The 20,391-nt window shown below is 40.8% G+C and overlaps 1 protein-coding gene across 5 annotated transcripts in view; it reads left to right on the top strand.

The window, feature by feature from the left end:
• The first annotated feature begins 626 nt into the window (after positions 1-626).
• The window catches only part of LOC135517308 (band 4.1-like protein 3), a 56,256-nt gene continuing 36,491 nt past the window's right edge, over positions 627-20,391 (top strand). For all 5 annotated transcript variants that reach the window (XM_064941494.1, XM_064941497.1, XM_064941498.1 and 2 more), the window contains exon 1: positions 627-738. The gene's annotated coding sequence lies outside the window, so the exon portion shown is untranslated. The remainder of the gene's footprint in view (positions 739-20,391) is intronic.

Consider the following 20,391-nt stretch of genomic DNA (forward strand, 5'->3'; position numbering starts at 1 on the left):
CAACAAATTGAAAATGTTCATCCATCCTCCTCCCCCTCCCCCAACTTTTTCCACCAGCTGCCACTGTTCCAAGTGCATACTGAGAGCCAAATAAAACAACTTTACAGCGAGCAATTTGTTTACCATGGTCTCTGGCAGATTCTGTTTTTATTCCAAAACTTCAAGGATGTGTGTACCTGAATGTGTTGTATGGAAGAGCTCCAACTTGAACTGTGGCCAGGGGAGTCCCTAATGCCCAACTGTGGTGTGGGCAATAATACCACTATAGGATCACCAAATTGCTCATAACAAAAATATTATGATCCTACACTCTGCTGTATGGAAAGCTTATGTCAATATGAAAATAAGAAAATACACTACAGAAGTTACAGAAGTTTGAATAAGTAGGTTATGTATTCGCCCCAATGTCCTTTGCGAGTGCGTGATAGCTCCTTGAGATTAGGACCTAAATTGCAGGGACTTTGTAGAGATATACTTTTGTAGAGGTATAATTACACCGCATAATTCAACACCAGGTATTATCCATCTCTGGGTCGTGATATGTCCAGATTTTTTTTCATACAGTGGGCATTCTTGGCTATCCCAGAATTCCGTGTGCCCAGTGTATCCTACGGTGGCAACCTAGCTTGGCTACTGCAGGCGGTGGCAGGATGACATAGGGGGACTACTGGAGTCAGCAGCCAAAGCTTGGAGAAACTGCACCTCAGACAACGGATTTTGGAGGACACAGGATACCTGGTAATGCAATAGAAACTCCAGATTTCATAAAGGGGACTCGTGTATTGAATTCAGTAGTCGCACATTAATTGTGGAAAGAGAGAAAATAGTTTCATTATCGATGTTTTCATCTGAAAATGTGACGTGCGGCCGTTGCATCATTTACAGGAGATGACGAGGCGATTCCCTTGTACAAAAAATACTGCTCATGGATAACTTAGTTATAGTAACATTCAAGACGAATAGAGATATGTTCATCTTTATTGAATCTTTGTATCCCGTATCCCTCATTGTAATTTGAGAAGTCATGCTTTCTGCATAAGCTACTTTGTATCATATGAGTATAATTTTCCTCTGGATACAGTATCATGGCCATGTGATCAAAACGCCCGATGCCTATTTGCGACTGGTTAAAAAGTGTCTAATAATTGGATTACGCACGGATTCTTGCGCATCAATGGAAAAGTTGTCCGTTGTATTGTTTTGTGGGAGTTGTGCTCTGTTTTGTGCAATTTACTATGGCGGTATGCGTAACGTCTAGCGGTTTTGATAAATTATTGGTTGACTATCACCGGTGTATGACAGTTATGGCTTGCAATCCCGAAGTTCCTGTCTCGGTTTTCGGTATTTCTGCAATGCGGTGGGTGTGGCCTGACTGTTCGGTAGATGGAGAGGAGGAGAGGAGAGCGTCTTGTGGCTGCTCGGCCAGCTGGTTTACTCGCCCAACGGGGCGTTTTTCAGCCCACATCATGGTTAGCAAAGTGAGGGCACATGCTACAGACACAGGTGGTGCTGCATTGTGCAAACTCATGGGTCAGAAAATGTAGCTATAGTGGTCCATTGTTTACTATTTTATGGATGTGTTTTATTTTGGTCTCATCTGTCACCACGGGACATCAGAAATGGGTTATAATAGGCCAACAATTTACAACTATGTTTGTGTGTAAATGTAATAAACTGTTTACATAGGTACGTGTTGGCTATTTGTCTGTTTTTGTCATCATTTTGATTTATGATGTCGAAACTGCAAACTCCAGCACAAAGTAATGCTATGATTGATTTGAAATGAAATGGTTATGATAATGTCTGCATCACTCTGCTTGGAATGTTTAAAGTGATAGGCCTATCTGGAACTTGATTTATTTTCTTAGCATATTTGAAGAGGTAGGGCATCAATGTGTGTCCATGCCAATACTTACTCTCTCCAAATAGCAGTATGGTCCACAGAATAGTGATTGTCACGGTTTCCTTTACGTGAGCTGCATGCTAGGGTTGTGTTGTTGACCAGTGACCACACCTCAGAAAGTGATTCACTCTCAGCCTGTTGAGGCTAACAGAGAAGTAAACAAATAAGCATATTGCTGCAGATTTCTGTTGTGCTTTTCACTAACACCTGCCCAATATCCTTTATCTTGGCTAGAGCTCAGCCAACCATTTGTCAATATTAGCAAAATAGCATTTGATTCAACATAATGGTTATAAGACCTTGGATAGAAGAAAGGAGCAGTCCAGCTGCTGAAGCCATGCTGGGTTTACACCTTCTGTAAAGCTCTTCAGTCCAGCTGCTGAAGCCATGCTGGGTTTAAACCTTCTGTAAAGCTCTTCAGTCCAGCTGCTGAAGCCATGCTGGGTTTAAACCTTCTGTAAAGCTCTTCAGTCCAGCTGCTGAAGCCATGCTGGGTTTAAACCTTCTGTAAAGCTCTTCAGTCCAGCTGCTGAAGCCATGCTGGGTTTAAACCTTCTGTAAAGCTCTTCAGTCCAGCTGCTGAAGCCATGCTAGGTATATTAGGTATATGGCCAAGTTAGGTATATGGCCATGCTGGGTTTAAACCTTCTGTAAAGCTCTTCAGTCCAGGAGCAGTGGATGGGTTCCATTCTTCTCATGGACGCGTATCATCCTTATGTCCTACAGCATATGACTTTGATGGATGGCTTAAAGTGTGTTATGCTGACCACGGACTACTGCAACAATACTGCTACTGTGCAGCGGTGTAAGGTTACATGGGAGAATGTCACACATACAGCATCTCTTACCATAACATTTTAGTCATTTAGCAGATGCTCTTATCCAGAGCAACTTACAGTAGTGAGTGCATACATTTCCGTACTGGCCACCCTGGGAGTAAAAACACAAAATACAAGATTTATAGTGTGATATGTTGGGTAGTACTGTGGTGGAGCAATGGGGGCCAAATAACAATGCTTGGCTTGTCTGGAATGGATTTCTCAGTCTAAATATGGGCCAGTGGCTTTTGGCCTCTGTGTCAAGTGTTTCAATCACTGGATCTAGGCTACAGCGGAACAAGTCACAGAGCAGCAGCCTATTCAGAGCAAAGCAGAAATAATATAAAGATACCAAGGGACTTTTCTATCAATAGCAGTGTAAAGTCCTTTGGTTGTGCACCTCTATTACATTTACATTTCAGTCCTTTATCAGATGCTCTTATCCAGACTGATTTACAGGAGCAGTTAAGGTTAGGTGCCGTGCTCAAGGGCACGTCGACAGACTTTTCAGGGATTCGAACCAGCGACCTTTCAGTCACAGGCCCAACGCTCTTAACTGCTAGGCTACATGCCGCTGCTTTGTCAAGAGAGTTCAAAAAGACTGCCTTGTGTGTAAGTATACAGTCACTCAGATTACTGCATGGAGACTAATTTACAAGAGCAGGCATGTTTTATGTAAAAGAGGAAAGCAGGACTTGTTTGTGACTCAAGGAGCTGTATTTTAGCATTGCAACAGCACCAAGGACAGCGCCACAAACTTTGTATAATAGACAGTCAGGCCCAGTTCAACTAATATACCACTGTTGTAAGCCTATTATTCTCAACTGAAGGGCTAGTGAATGTCAATCAAGAAGCCTTGTAAGTGTGCTGCTGCTTTGTCATCAGGATAATTCAATCTCATTGAAAGAGATATATGCAGTAACTCAGCAATTTTTCTCTGAGGTTTTTTTGCAAAACATTGCCATGCCTTTCCTTGATATAAGCCTATGACCCTCAAACTCAACTCTGGGCCTAGAAGCCAGTTCCACTGCATTGTTTCATTGTTCCTCTCTAATCAGGGACAAATTTAGACCTGGGACACCAGGTGTGTGCAATTAATGATCAGGTAGAATAGAACACCAGCAGGCTCTGGACCTCGTAGGGTCAGAGTTGACTACCCCTGGCCTATGAGTTGAACCATGAGCAGTTTAGAGGAGTTAAAGTCTGATTATATAGAATTCAGGTAGTAACCTTTACATTGTAAACAGCAACATCTACTGTATAACGTGTTACTTAAGCATTAAGGCCCGAGGAGATGTGGTATATGGCCAATATGCCACGGCTAAGGGCTGTTCTTAGGCACGAATGAACGCCCTTAGCCGTGGTATATTGGCCATATATCACAAACCCCTGAGGTGCCTTATTGCTATTATAAACTGGTTACCAATGCAATTAGAGCAGTAACAATACATGTTTTGTCATACCCGTGGTATATGGTCAGATATACCACGGCTGTCAGCCAATTAGCATTCAGAGCTTGAACCACCCAGTTTATAATATACTTTAACCATGTTATTACCACTTTACTCCATGGTAAATGTGAAGTGTTATCAAACATTTTTATAGAGGCTGTATTTAGGTTTTTGGAAGTTGTATTCTCCATTTATAATCATAATACTCTGACAGTGTATAGGGCTGTAGACAGTGTATAGGCCTATATCGATGGATCATAATCTTCACAGTATGCCTGGCGGCTGTCCTATATGATTGAAAGACAGCCTTTATGTACTATACTCTGTAATTGTGTGGATCTGTAGATAGTACTATATCATTCAGTAATATAATGGTGCGATCCTGCTTTAGAGTCCATGGGAGATTCTCTATGATGAGAACGTCTATCAACGGGAGAAAAAAAACTATTGGAGCTCAGTATGCAGATCAGATCAGTACATGCCTTATTTTAATTGGGATCTAAACTCAATTTCTTTTACCCTTATAATTATTATAATTTTTTCATCTTAACCAGGTTTCTGTTTGCTCTTAGATGGACCTGATTGAATAATTCATATTTCTCATTAACATTTACATTTTAGTCACTTAGAAGACACTCTTATCCAGACTGACTTACAGTACAGAGCTGCGTCCATTATGAGGGAAGTTAGAGTTAGGTTCACGGGCCAATGCTAACTAGCTTAGCACAAAGAGTGGAAGTCTTTGGGTACAGCTAGCATACATAAAAAATAGTATCCACAAGTTCATCTGACTCTGGGGAAGAAGATAAAGGGCTTCATTGCCAAAATCCCAAACTATCTCTTTAATATCATCAATATTATGCCACATGAGACACTGTTATTACAGTTCCAGGCGTGTTTGCTTTGGCTTCAAAGGGGTAGAGTTGAATGGAAAAACATTCTAGGTTACAGTCGCTGACTGTGTTAATGATACCTCATAAAAAAACATTGTTTTTGTAATTGTAATAATATTCTCTTCATTTCAGGAAATACGTTATCAATGGTTGTGTGGATGTCAAATATTAGACTTATTCTTTATTCATGAGCAGTGTTGTTTTGGGTCATCAATGATTGAGTATAAAGGTCTTTAATCCACCTACCAGGGAGAGCCATACAATAAGTAACTAGGCTCATCTAAACTGTGTCAGCTGATTGAACCTCTCTCCCATCCAGATCAATGGTTCCCTCAAGACCATTTCTAATCTGCCCTGGGGTTATTTAGTTGGACAAAACAGGTTTCTTCTGTGATAGGCTTTTAGCGCATTGTGACAGACAGAATCAACTCCTTCCAGTGTGTCTGTTCTACTTCACACTTTTGGATGCTTTGTGATGGGGGAACACAGATGTGCTGATAGCTAGCTCCCCCTCTGTTTGTTCCTCCAATTTCCCTAAGGGAGGTCATTCATTGTGGAAATGTGTTCCCTCACTCATGTGGGCTACTGTTGCTTTCCCCCCTCTCCCTGGGTGGTCTGGGTTGAATCCTGGTATTGTGGTTGGTTAAATTGTAGGGCTGTTTGGTAAAGAGGACCAGCTGTGGCGTTGAACTGGGTAATTGGCTGGGGGGTCTCTGGACTCTGCCGGTCCACTGCCGGCCCACCGGCTCTATTAGCTGAAGGGGAAGATAGCAATGCAATCAGATTGAAGGAGACACTGGTTATTTGGGAATAATTCAAGGGAGAACAATAATTGAAGGAAGCAAGCGTAAGATAAGATCTGAAGAGGACTTCTGTGGTACTAGTGCTGAGCGATTAGTGCCTTTTGAGGTCGTTTCGACTATAAAAAAAATATCACTGTTTTCAATTTCTTTTTTGATTATAATTTTTTTGGACATGAAATGCACAATGCATTTTGTGGGTTGAATGCTGTAACACAGAAAAACACTATTAATACAAGTCCAATGATGGTAGTAACTGCTCATTACTGCTTATCGCTTATTAACATAATTTATTCACATTACTTAAATATTTGTTTTAGTCAATGAATTTATTATTTCATTCCAAGTCAACATCTCATCTCTATAGAGCTGCTGCCTATATAGCCTGACGAATTCACTATTTTAGTAGTTCTTCAAAGTAGATTAGGCACTTTTATGACTGTTGAATACCAACTATCAATCACCTCGATCACGTATTTGTATGTAGAGAAAGCCCCGCAATGCAACTGCTTTCTATCTCTCTCTCATGCTCCACACAGACCGAGAGCTGACAAGTAAACGGACATGCAATGGATTATGGTTATTGTAGTTAATTACCACATTTCCTGTGCTAAACTATGTAGAATATTGGCCTGTTGGAAACTATAAATCCCTACTACATCGCAGAGTTTGGGCTAGATAAGATTTTTCTCCACAGAAACTGAGCATCAAGCTCACAAAAAAAACAGAACTAAATGGAATTTAAATAATTGAACTGACTTCAGTCAATTAGTTGTTTAAAAACTGAAAAATAAAAAGAGAAATCATTTAGTGTAGAGGTGCTGACTAATGGCAAATAAATTGTAAGCTATATGCTCTACATATAAACTCCCAGTAATTTATTTTGTAAACCACCAACGGTTATGTAGACAATGACAATATTGAGGGGTGTGTCAATTATTAGGTTGATGAGAATGATTTGAGTGAAACTGTTAAAAGACAAAAGTTTACAACATGTTGAATATATTAGGCTAATGTTATCATATAATATTAGCATCAACATACTGTACATTATTATTGAATTAAATGCAATATACAGTATATATTTAATTGTTTCCAATTTAATTTTTGTTACATGTCATCTTTTGGTTCAACCATAATGCATAATAAGCATTATCAACTGCGGGGAACATATTGGGTGTACGCTGATAAGCTGTAGAAAGAATATATGAATTTATCAGACTTGTTGGTAAAAAAAAGGAGGATTGTTCATAAGTCTGAATACTGAAAAAGAACAGACATTTCAGTTAATTGTTCAGCCCCAGTCTGTATTCTCTGTGCTGTAAATAGAGATAGGAGAAGAAGGGTTCAGATGTTATCTAGTCAGAGGAGAGGAGACTATTCAAAGGTAATACTGTTCATAAAGAGGATGCGGAGTCAGAACTAGCCACACTGGATTCAAATATTGTTTGTTTTCCTTCAGATACTTTGAGCATTTGTTTAAGCCTACCTGAAATGCCAAATAAGTGGGGTTTGCACTTTCGGGCATTTTCCATTTCTCCAAACAAGCTCAATCAAGCGCAATTAAAGAATTTGAACAAAAACAAACACCATTTGAACCCAGGTCTGTCTGATTAGAAGACAGGCCATTGTTTGATGCTATATGCTCTCTAGAAGAGTCCCACAGGTCCACAGACAAACAGTCTTTTGATGAGGACTCCAGATACAGTAAGTGTCAGAAAAGGTCAGAGCGGCCATCTTTTTCGACAGCAGTCGGCATTCTGTGTGTAAAAGATACCAGTACACGCATGCATTCTCTGCACAGCTGTGCCCAACCCAACCCATATTGGCATCCTTGCTAATTATAGGCACCAACGGGCGAGAAAGAGACAGAGAGAGAGAAAGGGAGAGACACCAATAAAGAGAGAGCATCATTCATGATACAATGGTAGCCCAGAAAGACGTTTTCCACTGGGGCTTTAGCAAGAGGCTTGTATGAAAAAGAACATACATCAGTGTTCACCGGAGGTTGAAGAAGCTACGCATTTGTTTTACACTGAACACAACATGTAAAGTGTTGTTCCCATGTTTCATGAGCTGAAATAAAAGATCCCAGAAATGTTCCATGCACACAAAAACCTTATATCTCTTAAATATTGTGGACACATTTGTTTACATCCCTGTTAGTGTGAATTTCTCTTTTGCCAAGATAATCCATACCCCTGACAGGTGTGGCATATCAAGAAGCTGATTAAACAGCATGATCATTACTCAGGTGCACCTTGTGCTGGGGACAATAAAAGGCCACTCCAAAATGTGCAGTTTTGTCATACAACACAATGCCCAAAGATGTCTCAAGCTTTGATGGAGCGTGCAATTGGCATGCTGACTGCAGGAATGTCCAACAGAGCTGTTGCCAGATAATTTAATGTTAATTTATTTACCATAAGCTGCCTCCAATGTCATTTTAGAGAATTTGGCAGTACGTCCAACTGGCCTCATAACCGCAGACCACATGTATGGTATCATGTGGGCGAGTGGTTTGCTGATGTCAACGTTATGAATTGAGTGCCCCATGGGGGCGGTGGGGTTATGGTATGGGCAGACATAGGGTTGCCAAGGGTCGAAAACCTTCCGGAAATTTTCCATAGGAATTTAAGCCCTGGAATTTGGGGAATTTTGCTTAAATTCATCAAAAACGTTAGCTTATAACAGTGAACCTTTTTTTGTGGGATACACATAAGGCAATTCTATGTCTTGTGGCATATTTTGGTTAAACTATCCCCAATTCAATGGAATTGCAACCCTCTGCATGCAAAGTGCATTCTTCCTTCACATGTGCAATGCACTCTTCCATCACATGTACAGCTGATTCTCAAGATCTTGCACACTAATGAGATGCTATCGAGCCCACACTACTACACTGTCTGAGCCAAGGACTACATTTTTTATGGTAAGTTTTGATTACAATACTGGGTGGGGTGAATATATTTTATAAGACATATATGATTTTTTGTTAACTAGTAAATAGTAGCCGACAGCAAAGTGTGTTTAAATTGTTTCTAACTTGTCAACAATTTCTGCTAGTTAGTTTTTGCTACCATGTGGGTTTTAGCTTGCTTGGGCCTACTAACTGAGGAGTGTTAATTCACATGTTTTCATAGATGTTTAATTTTAAAACATTTATCTTACAAAGGAGTTCTTTAATCTAACTACTTAACTATTTATCTGTACATGAAATTGTATTAGGAATTTTTTAACTTATTTTTTTCTAATGTTTACAGGAAAATGCCACGGGCACTATTTGATGTGTGGAGACATTTCACTGCAGCTAGTGTAGAAGAAAAAGCTGTGTACTTTTGCAAATACTGTGCCAAATCATATGTGAAGAAGGCAACAAAGATGCAGAATTATCCAGCAAAGTGCATAAAATTCCCTCAGCGCTCACAACAAGCAACCTCTGACAAAAGTCCCTCTACTTCTATTTGAGGTGAAAATGATGAATCAGACACTTTATCGATAGCAACAGCTATTGGTCCTCCTGGAATCAGAAGTTTTTTTGACTCAATGGAGGAACGTAGTCAGAGAAATGCTGATGAATGTCTTGCTCAAGCTGTGTATGCAACTGGTTCACCTCTGATGCTCACAGGCAATGTGCATTGGAAGAGATTTCTGAATGTTCTTTGCCCAGCAAACACCCCTCCAACCAGACATGCTTTATCTACTCATTTGCTGGATGCAGAGTTCAACAGAGTTCAAGTGAAGATCAAGCGAATCATAGAGAGAGCAGACTGTATTGCAATCATCTCTGATGTGTGGTCAAATGTTTGTGGGCAAGGAATAATTAACTACATAATCTCCACCCCTCAAACAGTATTCTACAAGAGCACAGACACAAAGGACAATAGACACACCGGTCTCTACATTGCAGATGAGCTGAAGGCAGTCATAAATTACCTTGGACTACAGAAGGTATTTGCACTGGTGACAGACAATGCTGCGAACATGGAGGCTGCTTGGTCTAAAGTGGAGGAGTCCTACCCTCACATCACACCCATTGGCTGTGCTGCTTATGCGTTGATTCTGCTCCTCAAGGTCATCATGGCACAAAAAACAATGGATACACTCTACAAGAGAGCCAATGAAATGGTTAGGTATGTGAAGGGTCATCAAGTTGAAGCAGCAATCTACCTCACCAAGCAAAGTGAGAAGAATAAGAGCACCACATTGAAGCTGCCCAGCAACACCCATTTGGGTCATGTTTGACAGTCTCCTGGAGGGGAAGGAGTCTCTCCAAGAAATGGCTATATCACAGTCTGCCGATATGGACAGCCCCATCAAGAGGATCCTCCTGGATGACGTATTTTGGAAGAGAGTGGTAAGCAGTCTGATACTCCTGAAACCTGTAGCAGTAGCCATTGCACAGATTGCACGCATCTGTCTGATGTTCAGACTCTGCTTGCAGATGTAAGAGAAGAAATCCGTACTGCTCTGCACACTTCACTGTTACTGCAAGCAGAGGAAACTGCAGTTCTGAAATACATCAGAAAGCATGAAGACTTCTGCCTGTACCCCATACACGCCGCAGAGTACATGTTGGACCCCAAGTATGCTGGCAAGAGCATCCTGTCTGATGCAGAGATCAACAAGGCTTATGGTGTCATCACTACCATGTCTCGCCACCTTGGCCTGGATGAGGGCAAGGTTCTTGGCAGTCTGGCAAAGTACACTTTCAAGCAAGGGGTTTGGGATGGAGATGTGATATGGCAGTCGTGCCAACATATCTCATCAGCCACCTGGTGGAAGGGACTTTGTGGATCTGAGGATCTTTCCCCTGTTGCCTCCATCATCCTCCAAATCCCACGAACATCAGCCGCCTCAGAGCGCAACTGGTCCTTGTTTGGGAACACACACACCAGAGCACGCAACAGGCTGACCAAAACAAGGGTTGAAGAATTTGAGAAGGTTGAGGGAGAAGCCTGAGAGGAAGACAACCTAACCTTTTGTTTCTAGACTATAATTTTAAAGATGTATGTTAAAAACTGTTTTTGGGAGATGCAATGGATCATTGGGGATCATTCAATAGTCCCTTTCTTTTGTTGTTCAGTGAAATCCTCCCATGTGAAGAGTCGGCTCTTCACATGGAATCAGGAATTCCCCAGCGTAGCTGTTTAGGCCCCTTCCTTTTTCCATTTTTTACTAACGACATGCCACTGACTTTGAGTAAAGCCAGAGTTTCTATGTATGCGGATGACTCAACACTATAAACATCAGCTAGCAAATGAAATGACTGCAACACTCAACAAATAGCTGCAGTTAGTTTCAGAGTGGGTGGCAAGGAATAAGTTAGCCCTAAATATTTCTAAAACTAAAAGCATTGTATTGGAACAAAATACTCACTAAACACTAAACCTCAACTAAACCTTGTAATAAATAACGTGGTAATTGAGCAAGTTGAGATGACTAAACTACTTGGCGTAACACTAGATTGTGACAACTGTCATGGTCAAAACATATTGATGCAGTAGTAGCTAAGATTGGGAGAAGTCTGTCTGTAATAAAGCGATGCTCTGCCTTCTTAACAACACTATCAACAAGGCAGGTCCTACAGGCCCTAGTTGTCGCACCTTGACTACTGTTCAATTGTGTGGTCAGGTGCCACAAAAAAGGACTTTGGAAAATTGCAATTGGCTCAGAACAGGGCAGTATGGCTGGCCCTTGGATGAACACAGAGCTAATATTAATAATATGCATGTCAATCTCTCATGGCTGAAAGTGGAGGAGAGATTGACTTCATCACTACTTTTATTCATGTTGAATGCACCAAGTTGTCTGTCTAAACTACTGGCACACAGCTCGGACACCCATGCATACCCCACAAGACATGCCACAAGAGGTCTCTTCACAGTCCCCAAGTCCAGAACAGACTATGGGAGGCACACAGTACTACATAGAGCCATGACTACATGGAACTCTATTCTACATCAAGTAACTGACACAAGCAGTAAAATTAGATTTTAAAAAACAGACAAAAAAACACCTTATGGAACAGCGGGGACTGTGAAGCAACACAAACATTGGCACATGCACATACACACTAACATACACATGGATTTAGTACTGTAGATATGTGGTAGTGGTGGAGTTGGGGCCTGAGGGCACACAGTGTGTTGTGAAATCTGAATGTATTGTAATGTTTTAAAATTGTATAAACTACCTTCATTTTGCTGGACCCTAGGAAGTATAACCGCTGCTTTGGCAGCAGCAAATGGGATCAATAATAAATACAAAAATACAAACTCTTCTAATTTAAGTTCAATTCGTAGCTAAATTGTTTTTTACATTTCTATTGGAAGGATTTAATAATTTGCAATTATGTCTACTTATGTTAAGGTAAAAGGTTTATGTTTCTGTCTCCATATGATATAGAGTATGATATATCCAATGCAAAAAACATCTACATTTAAATGGTATTAATATTAATTTGCATATATTTCAGTTAACTCCCATGTATTCCCATTAATTCCCATATATTCCCATTAATTCCCACAGAACGTTTCCACCTCAGAATATTCCCCAAAATGTCCAACCGTAGGCAGACATACTGTAAGCTATGGAAAACTAACACAATTGCATTGTGATCCTGAGATCCTGAGGCCCATTGTCGCAAGGATCTGTACACAATTCCTGAAAGCTAAAAATGACTGATTTCCTTATATGAACTGTCACTAATTTATATTTTTGTTCAGTATGGATGACATGTTTTTTTGTGTGGAACTACTGGCCTTTATCTCTGTGGTGAAATCCTGTTCTCTTGAATTCCCCCCATTGCTTCATTGGTCATGAAAGTTGATTAATTCTGGTTGAAATATCAGCTCCTTTGTCAAGTAAATTTTTACTCCTTTTTCTGATAAATAAATTACCTTCAGATGATGGCTTGAATAATTCAGATTTCTGCTTACTAGGAACGTAGAGAAATGCAAATTTGTCTCGTGATTTTTCAAGCAAAAATACAGAACATTTAGAACATTTGAGGATTATAATTTCCTAATATCAGTATGGCTAGAAAGGATTTCCTGACCTTCATGGGATCTTTCTTGTTTGTTCTGTTTTCTCTGCTGCTTTAATATTAGTCCAACAGCAGACTGCTATGCTGGCCTAAATATGCCTGCAGTTTACTGGTGTTCCTGCTGTTTAGCCTGGACTATCTTTAATGTCGCCATAGTAACTACTGCAACAAGCGCCACCTTTGTCTTTTTTGGGGGCTCCTTTTGTCAAGGCGTTTTGCAGAGCCTGGACAATAGTGATAATATTTTTTGAACATGTGATGCACAGTAGGCTACAGATGTAGGATTTTAGGAAGTATGAATTATTTTATGGAAATATGAATTATTATGTGGATTATAATTCATGTGCATTTTTGTAAGTGTTGATACATTTTTCGTAAGGGAAAATCAAGTCTGACATAGTAGAAATTACAAACTTCAGAAGTATTTTTAAACCACAAATGCACTACAAGTTATCCTGCAACAGGGTGATCAAATTAAGATCCTACATCTGTACACTTATGTAATCTCTTTAGAAATATTATACAGGCTACACTGTCCCGCGAATGTTCCGCAAAATCATCCCGCATTTGGGTATTTTAAATGTGGTCAACCTACTTCCATAAAACCTAGTAATAAATTACCAGAAAGTCCTTGCACAGCAGAAAAGCATGTTTTGCAGTTGACTTGAAACTGTAAAGTAAACATTCTTTATTTTGATTGAATAGGGTTCCTTCATTCTCAGAAAAAGAGGGTTCTAAAAGGGTTCTGCGGCTGTCCCCATAGGAGAAACCTTTTTGGTTCCAGGTAGCACTCTTTTGGGTTTCATGTAGAAGCCTCTGTGGAAAGGGTTCTACGTGGAACCCAAAAGAGTTCTACATTGAACCAAAAGGGTTCTACTTGAAACCAAAAGGGATCTTCAAATGGTTCTCCTATGGGGACAGCCAAATAACCATTTTTGGTACTAGATAGCACCTATCTAACAGTGTTCACTCTGTGTGCCTGATTTCATCCCTGAACCGCAATAGAAGAAAAGAGACATGGGGGAAATAAAATCCTACGTTAGAGGATTGGGACACGTCCCATTTCTCTCTCTCCAGGGGTCAGTGGGGCTGTCTCAGAATATTTCTCAATATCCCCTTTGGTGGAGTGCTCAGAGCAGCTCCCATCAGTACCTATCAGCCTCTGAGAAGCAGAGCATGCTGTGGGATATTTTTTGTTCACTGAAAGAAACGAGAGTAAACTCAGCCGTTGCCTTCTTCCTGTTTGCTACACATTTGTTTGATGTGGTGTAAAACGCAATTGAGATGAGAATGTCCTGATCTTTTGTAAGCTTTAATCTTCTCTATCTCGCTCGCTAGCCCCTCCCTCTCGTTTGATTGCATTATTCTTTTATATCTGGGCTGTAGTGTCTTTCGTCCTCTTTGACCCCGGACGTTTTTAGTCTCTGTAAAGCAAAGTCAACTCTATGTTTTCCCAAACAAAGCTAGAATCACCCTGAGGGAGAGGCAAACATCAAACAAGCTTGACAGGAGAGAGAGATGATTGTGGCTCACTGTTTTATCGGAGTGAATCCGATGTCAGTTAGTCTGCTGACGTGCTGTCAGCCTGTTCAATAGACCGACCAGCTTGAACCAATAAGTGCTCAGAGTCATTCCCAATTCAAACACCAGATTAAAATGATTGAAATCACAATCAACAACATAGCATTTCTATGAACCAGAATTCCCTGACTACATCAGAGATGTTCTGTAGAGTCACTGGCTGTAGCCTCACAGGGCTTCCCTGGTGGTGAAGCAGTATTGAGTCTATCTGGGCCTGGATGACTCCAAAATGTTCTGGGACACAGTAAAGTCCATGGAGAATAAGAGTACCTCCTCCCAGCTAGGAAACACTGTCACCACCGATAAATCCAAAATAATTAAGAATTTCAATAAGCATTTTTCTACGGCTGGCCATGCTTTCCACCTGGCCACCCCTACCCTGGTCAACAGCCCTGCACCCCCCACAGAAACTTGCCCAAGCCGCCCCCATTTCTCCTCCACCCAAATCCAGATAGCTGATGTTCTGAAAAAGCTGCAAAATCTAGACCCCTACAAGTCAACAGGGCTAGAGAATCTGGACCCTCTCTTTCTAAAATTATCTGCCGAAATTGTTGCAACCCCTATTACTAGCCTGTTCAACTTCTCTTTTGTATCGTCTGAGATCCCAAAGATTGGAAAGATGCCGCGGTCATCCCCCTCTTCAAAGGGGAGACACTCTAGACCCAAACTGCTACAGTCCTATATCTATCCTGACCTGCCTTTCTAAGGTCTTCGAAAGCCAAGTTAACAAACAGATCACCGACTATTTTGAATCCCACTGTACCTTCTCCGCTATGCAATCTGGTTTCCGAGCTGGTCATGGGTGCACCTCAGCCACGCTCAAGGTCCTAAACGATATCATAACCGCCATCGATAAGAGACAATACTGTGCAGAGGTATTCATCAACCTGGCCAAGGCTTTCGACTTTGTCAATCACCACATTCTTATCGGCAGACTCAACAGCCTTGGTTTCTCAAATGACAGCCTCGCCTGGTTCACCAACTACTTCTCAGACAGAGTTCAGTGTGTCAAATCGGAGGGCCTGTTGTCCGTACCTCTGGCAGTCTCTATGGTGGTGCCACAGGGTTCAATTCTCGGGCCGACTATTTTCTCTGGGTACATCAATGATGTCGCTCTTGCTGCTGGTGATTCTCTGATCCACCTCTACGAAGACGACACCATTCTGTATAATTCTGGCCCTTCTTTGGACACTGTTAACTAACCTCCAGACAAGCTTCAGTACCATACAACTCTCCTTCCGTGGCCTCCAACTGCTCTTAAATGCTAGCAATACTAAATGCATGCTCTTCAACCAATTTCTGCCCGCCTGTCCAGCGTCACTACTCTGGACGGTTCTGACTTAGAATATGTGGACAACTACAAATACCTAGGTGTCTGGTTAGACTGTAAACTCTCCTTCCAGACTCACATTAAGCATCTCCAATCCAAAATTAAATCTTGAATCGGCTTCCTATATCGCAACAAAGCATCCTTAACTCATGCTGTCAAAAATACCCTCGAAAGACTGACTATCTTGCCGATCCTCAACTTCGGGCGATGTCATTTTCAAAATAGCCTCCAACACTCTACCCAGCAAATTGGATGCAGTCTATCACAGTGCCATTCGTTTTGTCACTAAAGCCCCATATACTACCCACCACTGCGACCTGTATGATCTCGTTCACTGGCCCTCGCTTCATATTCGTCGCCAGACCCACTGCCTCCAGGTCACCTATAAGTCTTTGCTAGGTAAAGCCCCGCCTTATCTCAGCTCACTGGTCACCATAGCAGAACCCACCTGTAGCACGCGCTCCAGCAGGTATATGTCACTCGTCACCTCCAAAGCCAACTCCTCCTTTAGCCACCTATCCTTCCAGTTCTCTGCTGCCAATGACTGGAACGAATTGCAAGAATCACTAAAGCTGGAGACTCACATCTCCCTCACTAACTTTAAGCACCAGCTGTCAGAGCAGCTCACAGATCACTGCACCTGTACATATCCCAGCTGTAAATAGCCCATCCATCTACCTCATCCCTATACTGTTATTTATTTTTGCTCCTTTGCACCCCAGTATATCTACTTGCACATCTTTCATTACAGTGTTTAATTGCTAAATGCTATTTATTGCCTTACCTCCCTTATCTTACCTCATTTGCACACACTGTGTATAGACTTTTTTCTATTGTGTTATTGACTGTATGTTTGTTTATTCTAAGTGTAACTCTGTGTTGTTGTTTGTGTTGCACTGCTTTACTTTATCTTGGCCAGGTCACAGTTGTAAATGAGAACTTGTTCTCAACTAGCCTACCTAGTTAAATAAAGGGGAAAGAAAAAAGAAAGAAAAAAGTCATGCACACGGACACACACACTAATATTTGTAAATTCAGCCTGGAAGTTTGTGTTTAGTCAGCTCATTCCCTTCATGGTCTCTATGTCACAGACTCACCACTAATCCTACAGCAGATGAATAATACAGACTCATCACTACTCCTACAGCAGATGAATATAATTATGGTGGTGTAGCGCGGGGGTTTTGGGGAAGGGGGCGACAGGTGCTTGACTCTTGACTTGATTGTATTGCTAGTCGATCACTCTCCTCATCCAAGCTTCTCCACAATCTATGCTCCTATTCTGTTTTCAGTTGGTTTCATTGGTAGGGGCTTGTGTGCGTAATTTATTTCTCATATGTCCTTTCTCAGCTCACAATTGTAGCAAAGGAGTTAAATGTGTTTAACTGACAGTAATGTAAACTAATTATAAACCCTTTATAAAGTAAAAAATTATGTTCCAATCTCCAATTTCACCCGTCCCATATCACTGTTGGCGAGATAATATTCCCAATCTGCACATATGAACAGGCCACATTTGGGAGCTGTTCATTTCAAAATCTAATGCCCTTAGATTGTGTGGCCGTAAATTTTATTAGCTTTTATCCGCTCAGTCTTTTTACCTCTTTGAATTCTCTCCTGGCATTTACACCTTGACTTTTTGCCTGGCCAATTTACTATTTCTGTCATCTTTAGAGGTAAAAAAAATATGCGTATTGTTGTCAAGAAAATACACATTCTTTCACTATATGTAAATGTCGATAGATTATGCAATAGTTGCAGTCAAAGTTAAGTTAATGAAGCTAAGGTTATGCAAGTCAGGGAAATATTGTTTCTAGTAAAAAAATTATAATAATTTACCATTATGCTATAATTTTTCTGATTACCTCCACACTGGCAGGTAATATGGCATCTTTTTACAAATTGATGCTAATGCATTCTGACAAGAATCTTTGCATTATGATGATGAATTTGCATTAGGCCTACATAGGGCTGCTGCAGTGACCGTATTACCGCCACACCTCATTAGTAGCCCACCAAATGTGCTAACTGCCTGGTACTCAGCACTCTATTGTCCCTCTAATCACTTTGACATCAATGCAAATGTATTCGAAAATGGAATCAAACACTTCATGAGCTCATGTTGGGCAACATTTCCATAGGCTATGCAGTTGGTGAGAAAACAGAGTGATGGCCTCTACTGAAAAGGCTAGGCCTATTATATTTATTTCGCAACTTTCCTAATATTAAGCACATTGCTTATCTTTACAACAGGAGTAGAGCCTGCCTGGCTGGCATGAAAATGAATAACGGGAAAGCGTCCTCCATCTGCTATTTAAGTGCAGAGATGACTGTCACGATTTGCTAAGAGTGGTGGGTGGAATCAGGCGCAGAGAGCAGGTTCCAGTAATTTGTCAGTTTATTCTCCTGCGCACAAACGACGGTCACGCCAACACACAGGGTGAATACCATACCCAGCCTAAACACAGGACCAAAATAGTCCGGAGAATAAAACACACAAAAACCACCATATAACAGGATAACAAAAACAATCCCGCACAAAACAAGGGCGGGGACAACCTACTATATATAAGGACGCTAATTAAACTAAAATACGCACAGGTGAAACTAATAAGACAAAACCAACAGACAAACGAAAAAGGGATCGGTAGTGGCTAGTAGGACGGTGACGACGACCGCCGAGCACCGCCCGAACAGGCAGGGGAGCCAACTTCGGCGGAAGTCGTGACAATGACATGTATTTTTCCCCACTGCCACTGTTTCAATACAGATGCATGGTAATGGTCCATTCTAAATCACAGTAAATTTCACACACATATTATTTTGTATATGTAAAGACAAGATTAAATCAAGAATAGTCTGATGGGTGACAATATTAGCCTATCACTTGTGAATTATATATTGTCACTTGTGAATGATGCCCAGTATAAGAAACAGACTTTTTCAAATCACAGTTGTACACATCAAGTAGCCTAGCCTATAGGTCAATATGTTTTGATAAGGTTTATATCACAACTAAAGTGGCCAAAAAACTTCTTTAAATTAAGCACATTAATTTGCTTTTACAAGGGGTTTAGAGCCTAACTGGCATACATAAACAGTGCGTGACTTTCAAATTTAGGGAAGATAATTGTCACCATAAAAATGCACCTTTATAATAATTGCATTTGAAGTCACTTTTGATAGTGGTGTTTTCCCGCTAATGGAACATTCCTGTTTATAATAGCCTACTGCCATGTGCTTATAATGTGAAGAAATAGCCTAATAGCTTATTAACATTTGAAGCTAAAATAACTATTTCTTGGTTATTAACCGCTCAACACAGAATAGCCGCATGTGCGCACTCCCTCAAATCTTTTGGAGAAAATATTTATATTTTATTCAGCTTTGTTCAATTGTATTATTTATACTATTAAATAATATAAAATAATGCCACAGAATTCTAAGCACATCTTGTCTGCTAAATGAGGACAACTCAGAGAATGCTATTCTGTTCTTCTGAAATAGTCTACATTTTCTTTAAATCATGGATTTATTGTGAAGGTGTAGACGATATTACATGGATTTATTAGACTTTTTAAAATGGAAATGTTCCAAAGGTCCGCATCAGTGGCTTGTAGGCTGTGTGTGGAAGTCAGGAGATGCTAAATATGTTTATGTTAATTAATGGTCAATTACCGTGAGACCGACAGTTATTTGCTTGACAATCACTGGCTGATGAAATTTCGTGACCGCCACAACCCTCTTTTTTTGTATTTTGTTCATTATGCAGACACATACTCATATCGTAGTTAGTCTACATCCCTTCCCTTCCAGGTTTTACATCCGCTTTTTCCTGAAGCTCGGATATGGAAAATCATTTTGGAGATTGGTATTGACGTTTTTATTGCTTATATTTATGGTTTTCATGGCAACAGGGTCCGGTCCTCATAGCTGGGCTCCTCCAATCTGTCACCTCTTTGGTTGGAATAAACGGATGGAGAGCTTATAGTGTGTCTGACAACCTTCTGCCTGGTCAGCAGTGCACACTGACCTATATTATAGATTGTAGATTAAACCAAGAGAAGGTTCCACTGGCTTACGGCCCACAGAGCCCATTCCAAACCAAGCTAGGGTAAACCCGTTGTTGAATGAGGAAGAATGAAATACTCTCAAAAGTGTTTCTCTAGGGGATGTGTATCTGGTGGACCTCACAGAGTCTTTGTATTATCTGTATTCATCGCAACGCTGAGCATTAATTGAATTAAAGCATTATGGAATGAACGCAGTGAGTTCAACGGCAGTTCATGCTGTGTTGCTGAGGGCATGTTTTTGTATGATGTTCAAACAACTTAAGTGCGACTTTGACTTAGTTTCTGAGGGAGAAAGCAGTAAAGAACATAACTCTTAACTGGCCATTACAGTAGTAGCTGATTGGGTGTGGTACATATTTGAACCCTGCATACTCTGACTGCCATGGGCCTTAGTGGCCACGTGTGGGTAGGGGTGTCATGGCACCTGTCTACGTGCGTGTGTGTGCATGCCTCAGTATGTTTACGTTTAATATGTCTGTGTGTTTGCCCATATT

The sequence above is a fragment of the Oncorhynchus masou genome, chromosome 28, assembly GCF_036934945.1.
Source record: "Oncorhynchus masou masou isolate Uvic2021 chromosome 28, UVic_Omas_1.1, whole genome shotgun sequence".
NCBI lineage: Eukaryota > Metazoa > Chordata > Actinopteri > Salmoniformes > Salmonidae > Oncorhynchus > Oncorhynchus masou.